This window comes from Rutidosis leptorrhynchoides, chromosome 9 (genome assembly GCF_046630445.1).
Source record: "Rutidosis leptorrhynchoides isolate AG116_Rl617_1_P2 chromosome 9, CSIRO_AGI_Rlap_v1, whole genome shotgun sequence".
Lineage (NCBI taxonomy): Eukaryota > Viridiplantae > Streptophyta > Magnoliopsida > Asterales > Asteraceae > Rutidosis > Rutidosis leptorrhynchoides.
Window position 1 is genome coordinate 331,128,654 of NC_092341.1, and position 12,303 is coordinate 331,140,956.

Genomic DNA, 12,303 nt, shown 5'->3' on the forward strand with positions numbered 1-12,303 from the left:
AAGACAGGACCTTGTGCCAAACCGAAAAATTATAGGGTGATCTTTATTATTGCTCCTAAAAAGGATAGTAATTGCATCTGACATGTTGTGGACCATGAACATATGCATGTCTTTAGACATTGCCATAACAGTTGCTTGTTCAACACTTTCCTTTACAACCGGATGGTAGTTTACCGAAAGGTAATATACGGAGCAAGTATACTGGACGTGTTGCTTTCCTAATACAAGGATTAGCAAGTGGGTGACACAAAACCATAAGTTTTGAGCTAAAATTTTTAAATCTGAAACCCACAAAACCCACAAAAATATTTTGCAAACACCGGTGAAGAGTTATTCCGGAAAACTTATCTAGGGTAAAAGCTAGAATGAATTTTCAAAAGATCAAATGTTTTCATAAAGATCCAATTTCCTTAAAGGATCTAAATTTTTAATAGTCATGTAGGACTGTAAACCACATCGTTACTATCATTGTTTATACCGCCGTATCAAAATCACTGATGTATAAAGTGTGAGAATAAAAAAAGTGATTCGAGTAAAATGTGATTTAATTTCAAGTTCTGTATTGCTTGAGGACAAGCAACGCTCAAGTGTGGGGATATTTGATAGTGCTCTAAATGAACATATATTTAGGCACAATATTCTTCCAATATGTAAAGTTTTCAGTTGTAATTGTTCTATTTTCAAGTAATATTCATTTAAATAAATAAGTGCGAAGACAAGAGAAGAAAACAAAGATTTGAAGACGCAAATGACCAAAAAGCTCAAACGTACAAGTTACAATCCAAGTGGTTCAAATTATTGATGAGAAACGTGCAAAGTACAAGATTTAAATCATACGAAAAGACGTTCAAAAATCTGGAACCGGGACCTGAGTCAACTATCAACGCGCTATGCAACGGACCTAAAATTACAAATTAACTATGCACATAAATATAATATAATATATAATTAATTCTATAAAATTATATATATATATATATATATATATATATATATATATATATATATATATATATATATATATATATATATATATATTATATTCATATATTAAAAACCGTCGGCAAGCTAGGATCCAAATAATGTGAGCTGGAAATGGAACCTCCGCACTCGCGGAGCAGTGAAGTACAAAACCTCCGCACTCGCGGAGGTGTACAGTTAAACGTGGGCCTATAAAAGGCCGCACATTCTGTTCGATGAAAACGCACCCCTTTTCTTTCTTTTCTATATACGTAAAAAAATATATATATAATTTTAATTTTAATTTTAATTTAAGTTTAATAATAATAAGGTTATAGTAGCGAATATTTTAAGTTTGTATGTCGAAACTCTGTCCGTGTAACGCTACGCGATTAATACTCATTATAAGTTATGTCCAACCTTTTTAAATTAATGTCTCGTAGCTAAGTTATTATTATGCTTATTTAAATCGAAGTAATCATGATGTTGGACTAAATATTAAAGACGAGATTATTGGGCTTTGTACCATAATTGGGGTTTGGACAAAAGACCGACACTTGTGGAAATTGGACTATGGGCTATTAATGGGCTTTATATTTGTTTAACTGAATGATAGTTCGTTAATTTAATATAGAGATTTACAATTTGACGTATCTATAAATAACCATATACACTCGATCGGACACGATGGGCGGGATATTTATAAATACTAATAATCGTTCATTTTATCGGACACAGGAATGGATTAATAGTCAATGGAATCATTAAAACAGGGGTGAATTATGTACAAGGACACTCGGCGTAATTGTTAACAAAGTATTAAAACCTTGGGTTACACGCAGTCGATATCCTGGTGTAATTATTAAACAAAGTATTAAGACCTTGTTACAGTTTAAGTCCCCAATTAGTTGGAATATTTGACTTCGGGTATAAGGATAATTTGACGAGGACACTCGCACTTTATATTTATGACTGATGTACTGTTATGGAGAAAAACCATATGGACATATTGAATAATCCAGGACAAAGGACAATTAACCCATGGTAATAAATTAAAATCAACACATTGAACATCATGATTATGGAAGTTTAAATAAGCATAATTCCTTTATTTTATATCTTATCGCACTTTTAATTATCGTACTTTTTAATTATCGCAATTTCAATTATCGTACTTTTAATTATCGCAATTTTATTTATCGTCATTTTATTTATCACACTTTAAATTATCGCACTTTTATTATCGTCATTTACTTTACGCTTTAAATTAAGTTATTTGTATATTTAATATTTTACATTAGGTTTTAATTGTGACTAAAGTTTTAAAATCGACAAACCGGTCATTAAACGGTAAAACCCCTTTTTTATAATAATAATACTACTTATATATATATATATATATATATATATATATATATATATATATATATATATATATATATATATATATATATATATATATATATATATATATATATACAACTATAGTTTAAAAATATAGCGTTAAACTTGGCTAGCTCCCTGCGGAAAGAACCGGACTTACTAAAAACTACACTACTGTACGATTAGGTACACTGCCTATAGTGTTGTAGCAAGGTTTAGGTATATCCACTCTATAAATAAATAAATAACTTGTGTAAAATTGTATCGTATTTAATAGTATTTTGTAGTAAAAATATAACTATTTCGTACCCCTCTGCTTTAACATCAGTCGCAAACCTTTTTTATCCATTTTTATCAACCTGTTTCGTGCCTCAATGAGTGATGAGATTTGGTATTCTTTTGACAATGTCGCCAAGTTTTGTGTTACCCCAAAACAGGGCGTGAAGGGAATGTGAAAAAAAACATTTTTCTTTGTTAAAGCTACTTGTATTTCTGAAGATTACAATAGCATTCTTGTCTGGAATTCTGGCAAAAAGGGGGAGAAAAATAAACCTGTGCCGATTCTTCCTGAGGAAGATAAATTTTACAAGTCTTGCCTTAATCTCCTTCTCCCATCTCGTGTTTATCCGAATGTCCCTCTAGTTCTTGGCTGCATTTCAACCCACTGGACGCGTTCTGATAAGCATCCTGTCATTATTAGAAATGAGAAGGGTATATCCCTCTTTTATTTGTATTACCTTGGGCGTATATTTAATTCCTTTACTCTTACAATTCTATCTTGTCTTATATTTGCAGAAATGGATTTGAATGAGTTTATGCTGTTGAAGGCGTTCGATAATGTTGTTTTTGGTCAAAAAGAGCTGCACGATACTGATCCCAATGTTCAACCTGAGATTATTAAGGTTCCCACTATTCCAGCTGCCCCTGCAACTTCGAAGTGTAGAACAACCAACCTGCGTCAAGAAAAAGAAACTGACGTCTCTTCTTTTGTTGGAATTCAGCAGTCTCCTGTGGTGGAGACATCTAAAGCGGCCGGGAAAAGGCCAATTATTGATAAGAACTTGGTATGCACCCTTTAGCATTAATTCTGCATTTAAAGTTATTTTATTATACTTTTTTAAATGTTGCTTTCAATTTTTGCAGACCTTAGCGAGCTAGTTGAAATTGATCAGGAAGTTGAATCTGACAATCGTGGTGTTGCTCCAGATACCCAGGCATCTCAGACACGGGTGAATACTGCCCAAATTCTCCTGTATTTCGTCAATCAATTGGTGATCCCAATCTTTCCCACAAGCTCTCACAATTTCAAAGGCGCACAGATTTGTATACGGATGCTCCTTCGTTGGACACCAGTCGCAACAAGCGTGCCCGACTTAACATTCCTACTAGCTTTTCTTTGTCCCCTGACATGAATATGGATTATTTTGACGAGTTTTTTAAGATATCCGTTCCCACTTTTACTCAGCAGTTCTCGCATCTTGGTGCATGTGCTCCTTCCAATCTTACTGCAAAGTTTGAGCATCTCTCTCCTGAGCAAGATCTTTTCATTGATACGCAGGACACGATGTTCAATTTTTCCAAAGATATTAGCCGCTTGAAGCAGAAATCCAATTCCATAATTCTTGGTCATAAACATCTGTCGCGTGAACAAAGGGAGTTTGCCAAGCTTGATACTGAGAAGCAACAGATATCTGAACAACTTCATCAGGAGGTTGCAGCTTGTTTGAAGGTGGAGGATAAGAATACTCATCTTGAGGGTGAGTGCCAGCGTCACATGAATGAAATTAAGCGTTCGAAAACTGTTCGAGCTGATCTTGAGGCTCAAGTGAATCATCTGTCGTTACTACTTGGTACTGCATCATCTGAAAACTCCCAGCTTAAAAAGCATTTTGACAAGCTGGACGCAAAGCACCACGTGATAATCTTAAGGTTAAATGCTCAAGCCTCCAATCTGAATATTCGATTTTAACAACTGGTCTTCCTGAAATTGCTAAGCATATCATGGCCTGCCCGAGTGTTCGCGTTCCTTTTGGTCAAGCCATACTAGCTGCACGTGCGTATGAGCGGTCCCTTTTCTGGGATGTTGTGAAATCAAACCTTTCTGTACTGGACATTATTCCGGCATCTATTTCGAATGAGCTTGTGGAAGATGCCGTTGGGAAATGCAGTGAGGCATGTGCGGCTTTAGCCAATTTGAGAATTCCTCGTTTGGAGGAATTAGCTAAGAATGGGGACTTTCGTCCCGCCAGGTAGTTGATGACATGCTTGCTTAGGCTTGCATGTGGCTTGAATTTGAGGAACATTGTTTGTCCGCTTCCTGGTTGTTTTAGTCAGCGAGGGATGTGCCCAGCAGTTTGAGGGTTTCGCATCCCTATATCTATATTTATTTATTTCTATTTTAAAGTAGAGTATGCGTCTGATCGCTACGTGCGAGGATGGTATATTCTCCTTAGTGTAGGACACCATTCCAATTAAGCTACCCCTAGTATATTATTATGTTTGTAGGAAATAATTATCTTAAACGATATGCGTAAGAGTAGTATTTCGTCTTTTTAGGTATTTGCCTTTTCTTATATGCCGTTGCAGTATAAGATATTTTCCTTTGTTAAAGGCGTTTGAATTAAGTACTCTTGCGTTTTAGCGTTGGCCGTATGTAACATTTCCTTCTGGATATTTTATTATATTTATGCTACATGCCTTCATACTTATTGCAAATTCATAAGCGGTTTTTGTTTAAATATTTGCACTTGTATGCGCATTTTAACATACGAATAAATGTTATTTGCATATGACGGGAGCGACCCTTCTATATACATATAATCTTTTTATTCTTGCATCTTAGCAAAGCAAACCAATGCTTATACATATTATACTCTTGCGATTAAAAATTGTTTGTACGCATTGATAATCCAATATCGAATCCGTCTATAGAAGCAACCCAATGCTTATTCCAAGAGTCTTCCGGACAACCCAATGTCCGTGGCATTAACAAGTAACCAAACTTGTATTTTATAGTCATGACTTTGCAAGTCTCCGTCTTGCGCTGCATACAAGCGTTTGAAACAATCCAATATTTTACTACTGTCACCATTTAAAATAGTACTAGTAACCAAACTAAACTATGCCACTTAGGATTCGGAGTGTATCCATGCGCAGCCTGGGGCTCCATAATTAAAATTAAAATGCAATCATTATTGGCTCAAATTGATTGGTTCAATTTATTAAAAATAATTCAAATGACAGAAATCTTTAATAAGAACATAACAAAGTTTTAACATATGTCTGGGTGATCAATCCTACTGTTGATACCTTTTACTCTTTTGCGACGTTTAATTTTGTGCATGCAAGGCGCATCCTGTCATTTTATTTTCAAGCCCTCGCGCCCCTTTTGTTGCTTTTCCTAGTAACCATATTATCTGGGTCATTTACCACGCGGCACTTTCTGGGTTTTTTATTGTTCTCTTTCTTTACCGCTATTAATCTGGCAGTGCCACCGCCTTCTTGCATTTTAACCCAGTGTCGTTTTCGTGGCATTTTTCCTTTTGACTCTCCACCACTTACCTCAATCATTTCACGAACGATCTTCAGAGGTTTATTATTGATTTGGTGTTTATTCCACCAATCACTCAAATGTCGTTGTTTTAAACGCCATAAACCTCCTGCTGATATAATGTCCGAAAATAAATTTCAATTTGGCTTAGAATAAAATATTTAACTTAGCTGTTATTTCATGTATGTAATTTACCTCCCCCTGACAACCATGTTTGAATGATGTCAGTAGATGTTCGAGTGCGAACGCTTTGCTTTATAACGAATTCTTCAGGCGCATCATTCTTTACAGCTCTACTGATTTTTGATGTTGCACATACGCCATTTTTTGAATTGATGTGTGCGCATACCCACGCACTTTGCTTTTGCAACACAAGTTGCGCTTCTTTGGAAAGGGGTAATTTTTCTACCCTTGCATGCGCTACTTTTCTCTCATTCCTTGGTTTGCGCTTTTTCATTAAGATCACAATGTGGATGCAGATCCTTTTGCCACGTTTTATTGGGATCTCCTTGTTTATTTTAACACTTTTTCTGAGATTTTACAAATCCTGCATCTTGTTTTATTATAATATTGTGTAATATCTTTAAAGGAAGTAATTATAACATCTTTCTATGCACCCGCGCCACATAGGTAAGCGACTTTTACTGAGCTAAATTTTTATTGCGCCGTAAATTTACGTTTTTAGTTTTTTTTTAATTATAATTTACTACTTTTCGCAATATCAAATATTAAATTGAAATATTTATGTATACGACATACCTGTGAGCATAATGCGTCTTCAATTGTCTGAGCTATTTGCTGTTTATTTGATTCTGCGCCTTTGCGTTCCCGCCATGTGCCTTTTTGTATTGTTCTCACTTTTCTATCTACTTCTGATTTTATAGTTGCGACTCCCCACTTTGTCGGGAATCTTAATAGACCGTGTATTGTGGATGGTATGGCTCCTAGCTTTTGCAAGGTGTTTCTGCTTAACAACGCGTTATGCTCAGCTTTTGACTTGACTATAGCAAATTCAATCTCAACATCCCTTCTCTTTTTACCATTGTTATCGTCTCGTAATTTTAGATTAATCATAATCGTCCCCAATGACGGGACCAGCTCACCAGCAAAATCATACAAAGTAACTGCTTTCTTTTCTAGCTGTGACTTGACTGATCTAGGTAGCGACATATAACAATGTTCATATATGATATCTATGTCGCAGCCAACGTCCACACACAAACCTTTAAGTTCATGATTACAACTTTTTATGTACCCTTTAATTATCACAGGTGCATTGAACCATTGCCTTTCACTTGCTCCGAATGAGATTATCGCTTTTTTCCAATCTTTGACTTCTTTTGGTTCTGTCATTACGTTCTCACTCATTACCAGGTTTATGGTTTTTTCTGCCTCTTTTGCCTTTGATTCACTCTTCTTCTGCCATGGGTACTCTTTGTCTTACTTTGGCCTACTACCCTCTGTTTTAACGGGTTTCTTCAGGTGCTACAACCTTCCCTTTTTCAGTTCTGCGACCACCTTTTCGATTAACTGCCTACACTTGTTAGTTTCGTGACCAAATTCGTCATGAAAGTCATAAAATTTGGTTTTGTCTTTCTTCGCGTAATCGGGTAGCGGTGCCGGGGCTTCGAAAGTTTTATATGAGGGACCTTACTTATCATCATGAGGGCCCTTACTTTTATCATCATGAGGGCCCTTACTTTTATAACTGCCCTTACTTGTCTTTCTTCGCGTAATTGCGTAATTATCATCATGAGGGCCCTTACTTTTATAACTGCCTCATCCTCTACTATTGTTGAACCTGCGATATTTGTTGTTACTGCTGTAACTTCCGCCTTTCAGCGGGCTGTTATTGTTATACCTCTTTGCGGACCCGAAGCTTTTGCCCTGATCGCGATGGTGTTCATTATCGTTATTTCTTCCCGTATAGCTTTTTTCGCAATTTTGCGTTATATCTTCCTGCGCCTGCATGTAATCATGTGCTTCTTTTATTGCTTCCGCAAATGTTTGCTGAACTTTCCTTCGCAACCTCCGCCACAAGGACAAATGTTTTTCTGTATCAAGGCAGTGTATAAATCCTGACACCTTTTGGCTTTCCGGTAAATCTGGTATTTTAGCCACTTCCTTTGTGTACCTATCAATGACCTCACCCAAAGATTCTTTAAGTTTTTGTTTGATGTCGTGACATTCTACGTGCGTTCTTCTTCGTGCACGCAGACTATGAAAATTAAGTAGAAAACGAGATCTTAGGTCCGCATAACCTATTATGCTCCTGGGGGTTAGATTATTGAACCACTCCTGTGCTACTCCCTGCAGCACAATTGGTAACATGTGACATGCTACCGCATCTCCCCAACTATGGGTTCTCGCAGTTCCTTCAAACCTTTGTAGGAATTTAGCGGGGTCTGACAACCCGTCATAACTCCCTAATGTTAATGGTATCACAGGTGCTTCCGGAAACGGATGATTCGCTATGTGTGCGGCGAATTTTTCTGTGGTGGGAGCCACCTCTAGATATTCCCTTGCTTTATGCCCTTGCATCACTACAAACCAGTTATGCATAAACTCCTAGACTCGTGCTGGCTCATTAAATGCTTGCGCTAAGTGTGGAGGTGCAACTTGCTGTAGTTGTGAAATAAAATTATTCGAACTGCTTGGCTCTAGCGGGTTATAACGTGCGCTCCCCTGGTCACCCTAATGTTGAGTTCGCGTTAACTCACATACATTTGGTTGGGGTGATGTATAAGTCATTTTTGCTTGTAGTGGCGCTTATGTAATGTACGAATCGTCCAGGTTTCTCAATCCCAATCTTCTAATTTCTTCCTGCGCACTTGCCGGAGTAACCCTCAAAGTTTGAGTTTCTGGTTCTACCGTTGTGATAATTGAGATTGTTCCTACATACCTAGTTTTTGCCATTAGCTTGACATTACCTGGTGGAGATTTGTACCCAACATCTGTTTCTTTAGAGTGTATATGCGATGTATTAGCTGGAGATCTGAAACTTATTTTTTCTGGAGACTTCATACGCCCAGTTTCCATTTCTTTGAAACGGACGTAGCTAGTTTCTACTCCTGGGGGCGTATCTTCCCCCACACTCTGCAGCCACTCGCTTTCGGTCTTCGCCATGGTCGGAGAGACCGTTTTTTTTAATCTCGGCGCTTGTCGGCCCCATTAGGAGAGCCTCTGTTGAAGGGGGTTTTGATACCTTTTTCCCTTCTGCCCTAGATGCCTGTTTTGATGTTTGTGCAGGTGTCCGTTGACCTGTAAATGCCAGAAAAGTCGGCTTCGAACCTTTGTTGCCCACCATTGATCTTAATTATGTGAATAACCTGAAATCGACCGATTAGTATAAACAAAAAACATTTTATGGAAAATACAGAAACGAATTATATATTCAACATAAATTTTCCTCTTATTTGTTCATGTAACGGTCCCACGAATGGCGCCAAATGATAAAGCATATTTTCACGAGGTCAAGTTGAACCTACGCTTGAGTGCATGATAGGGTTTAAGGACTAACAACATTCGGACCTCCGACGCTTAATCTTGGATAACCCACATCGGCATCGTCTCGATTCCGATAGGGTATCCGATTTGAGAGTCCACCAACAACCCAGCATACGGGGTTGAGTGGCCCAAAGACATGAAGGTTTTATAGTTCGAGACATACCTGAAAGTCTTTAAGATCGTATGAAGCTTTGTTCGTACGATGAAGATATGTATGCTGTTGTTACGTATGAGTAAATGAATATCTTTTTAGGGTTTATGAGTTATGTATTTATAGGCTCACGAATTAAGGTTTCGATAGAATCTCTTCCCTAATTAAATGCAATCTTATCCTAACTAACTTTCGTTATTAAAGAAAAAGAATCCGAATTGATTATACCGTACATTCTTCTAGAATGTACTAGACCTCTATGCAAGTATACGAAACTTACATCAGATGGTATAGGCGCATAGAGTGCGGCTATACCCGTGCCATATCTCTGACATGGAAATTTACGTGCGGTTTAGGGCTTTGGATGCGTAATCCGCATAGTTATGCGGATATACGTATCATTACTCATCATCATCGGTGTTACTCGGTTACTTCATAGCTTCCCAGATATTTATGGTCACACGCTCTTCACCAACCCCAATGTTAAGTTGGTTGCGTTGTACTAAGATGATAGTGTCGGTGGTCGCCAAAAATGGTCTACCTAAGATGAGGGGGACTTGAAGATCCTCCTTCATCTCTATGATAACACAATCGACCGGGAACACCAAGGTGTCAATGCTAACCAAGATGTCCTTGGCGATGCCAATAGCGGTATCAAACGAATGGTTGTCCAATCTTATCCTAATTCGAGTTGGTTTAAGAGGTCCAAGACCAAGCCTCTCATAAAGTGAATGGGGCATTAGGTTAATGCTTGCACCCAAGTCGGCTAGTGCATTGAACACTTCCGATTCACCGAACTTACAAGGGAAAGCAAATTTTTCCGGATCTCCTAACTTCTTAGGAATCCTTGGCCTTGATGCAAGAATCTTGTTGCACTCCTTTTCGATAAAGAAAGATGTTTCGTCATGATATTTACCCCTTTGAGATATTAGCTCCTTGATGAACCGACCGTAATTCGGCATTCCTTTAAGCACATCGGTGATAGGTAGGTTAACCGAGACGTTTTTCATCATGTCTTGAAACTTTTTGTATTGAGCCGCCAACTTGTCCTTCTTTAAAGCTTTTGGATATGGCACCGGTCTCGTAATCTTTGGAGACTCATCACCCTTTTTCTTACCCGATTCATCATTACCCGTACCCTCGGTTGAGTCGACCTTTTCTTTACCCTTCTCCTTACTAACCCCGGTATCCTCTTCAATAAAACTTGGTAGTGGTTCATGGGTTATAAAGGGTTGTGGTTAAGGATCTTCGATCCTTTGAGTGGTTAAACCGCTTCGAGTGGTTATGGCGTTGACATTTTTATTTTGGTTTGGGTTACTAGGGTTTTGGTTGATGCTTTCGATAGGAATCACTCTTGAGTTGTTATGTTGTTGGTTTTGATTGTGTTGACGGTTATTGTTGTAATTGTTAATCGGGTTGACTTGAGTATTTGAAGGTAAAGTTCCGTGTGGTCTTTCGGCAAATTGATTTGAAAGTCGTCCAACGGCACTCTCAAGGTTTTGGAATGAGTCTTGTTGGTTTCAGATTTGTTGCTTTAAGAATTCATTCTCTTTCATTAGAAAAGCTTAGGTTGATTCTACCTTCTTGATGTAGTTTTGCATGATTTCTTCTAAGCTCTTCGAAGGTTGGGATTATTGATTGTTTTGTTGAGGTTGTTGATTGTAACCTTGGTTATTTTGTGATTGACTATAACCTTGGTTGTTTTGATAATTTTAATTGGCTTGGTTGTTGTAAGATTGTTGGTTTTGGTATTGGAAATTGTTGTTTCGGTTTTGGTTATAGTTGTTGTAACCTTGATTTCGGTTTTGGTTTGTCAATCCGGGTGGTGTATTGGTTTGGTTGGTAATTGATACTTGTTTTTGATTAGGATTGTAGTAGCTTTGGTTAGATGTTCCTCCCCGTTGGTAGTTTTGATTACTCACGTAGTTCACATGAACATCTGAATTCATGGGAATATCATCTAGATCAACCTGATTGCATTGAGTAATTTGAGGACAATTCTTCGTGAGATGTGGACCTTCGCATCGTTGACAACCTACTTGCATTGCAACTACTGTTTATTGAATCTTCTTCAATTCTTTCTCAAATGTTTGAAATTGATTGTTCAAGCTTGCAAGCGTCACTTGTCCATTATCACTCTCGACTTGTGCTACACTTTTCCTTGTCAAATCTCGAGGTGAAGGCGCCCATTCATACGTGTTGACCAAGATGTCTTCTAGCTTAATTTCGGCCGCATTTGGTGATTTGTACATAAATACCCCACCGGATGAAGAATCAAGATATTGCTTCGTAAAAGTATTACAACCCCGATAGAATGTGTTGATATACTCCTTCTTCGTCAAACCATGCGGTGGGCAAGCTCTTAGTAGCTTCTTGAATCGAACCCATGCATCATACAAACTCTCATCACCCCGTTGTGTGAACCCATTAATCTCCATTTTAAGCTGCTCTACTTTTTATGGTGGAAAGAAATGATTGATAAACTCATTTGTTAATTCTTGAAAAGACCTTAATGAATCGGATGGTAAACTTCGCATCCAAGCTTTTGTGTCTCCTTGAAGTGTGAAGGGGAATGCCCTTAGCTTAAAAGCGTCATCGGTGACATTTTTGGTATTGTAAATATCACAAAGATCATTAAAGTGTTGAATATGTTCGAACGGATTTTCATCTATCAACCCATGAAAGTATGTATCCTTGATCAACGTGAAAAAGTTACCCTCGATCTTCCAATTATCCGCTTCAATTGGTGGTT

General features: G+C 37.6%; 1 non-coding gene across 1 annotated transcript; it reads left to right on the forward strand.

The window, feature by feature from the left end:
* The first annotated feature begins 11,891 nt into the window (after positions 1 to 11,891).
* LOC139869680 (small nucleolar RNA R71) lies at positions 11,892 to 11,997 on the forward strand. The gene has a single exon (XR_011766263.1). It is a non-coding gene; the product is annotated as a small nucleolar RNA R71 (small nucleolar RNA).
* The last annotated feature ends 306 nt before the right edge of the window (positions 11,998 to 12,303 follow it).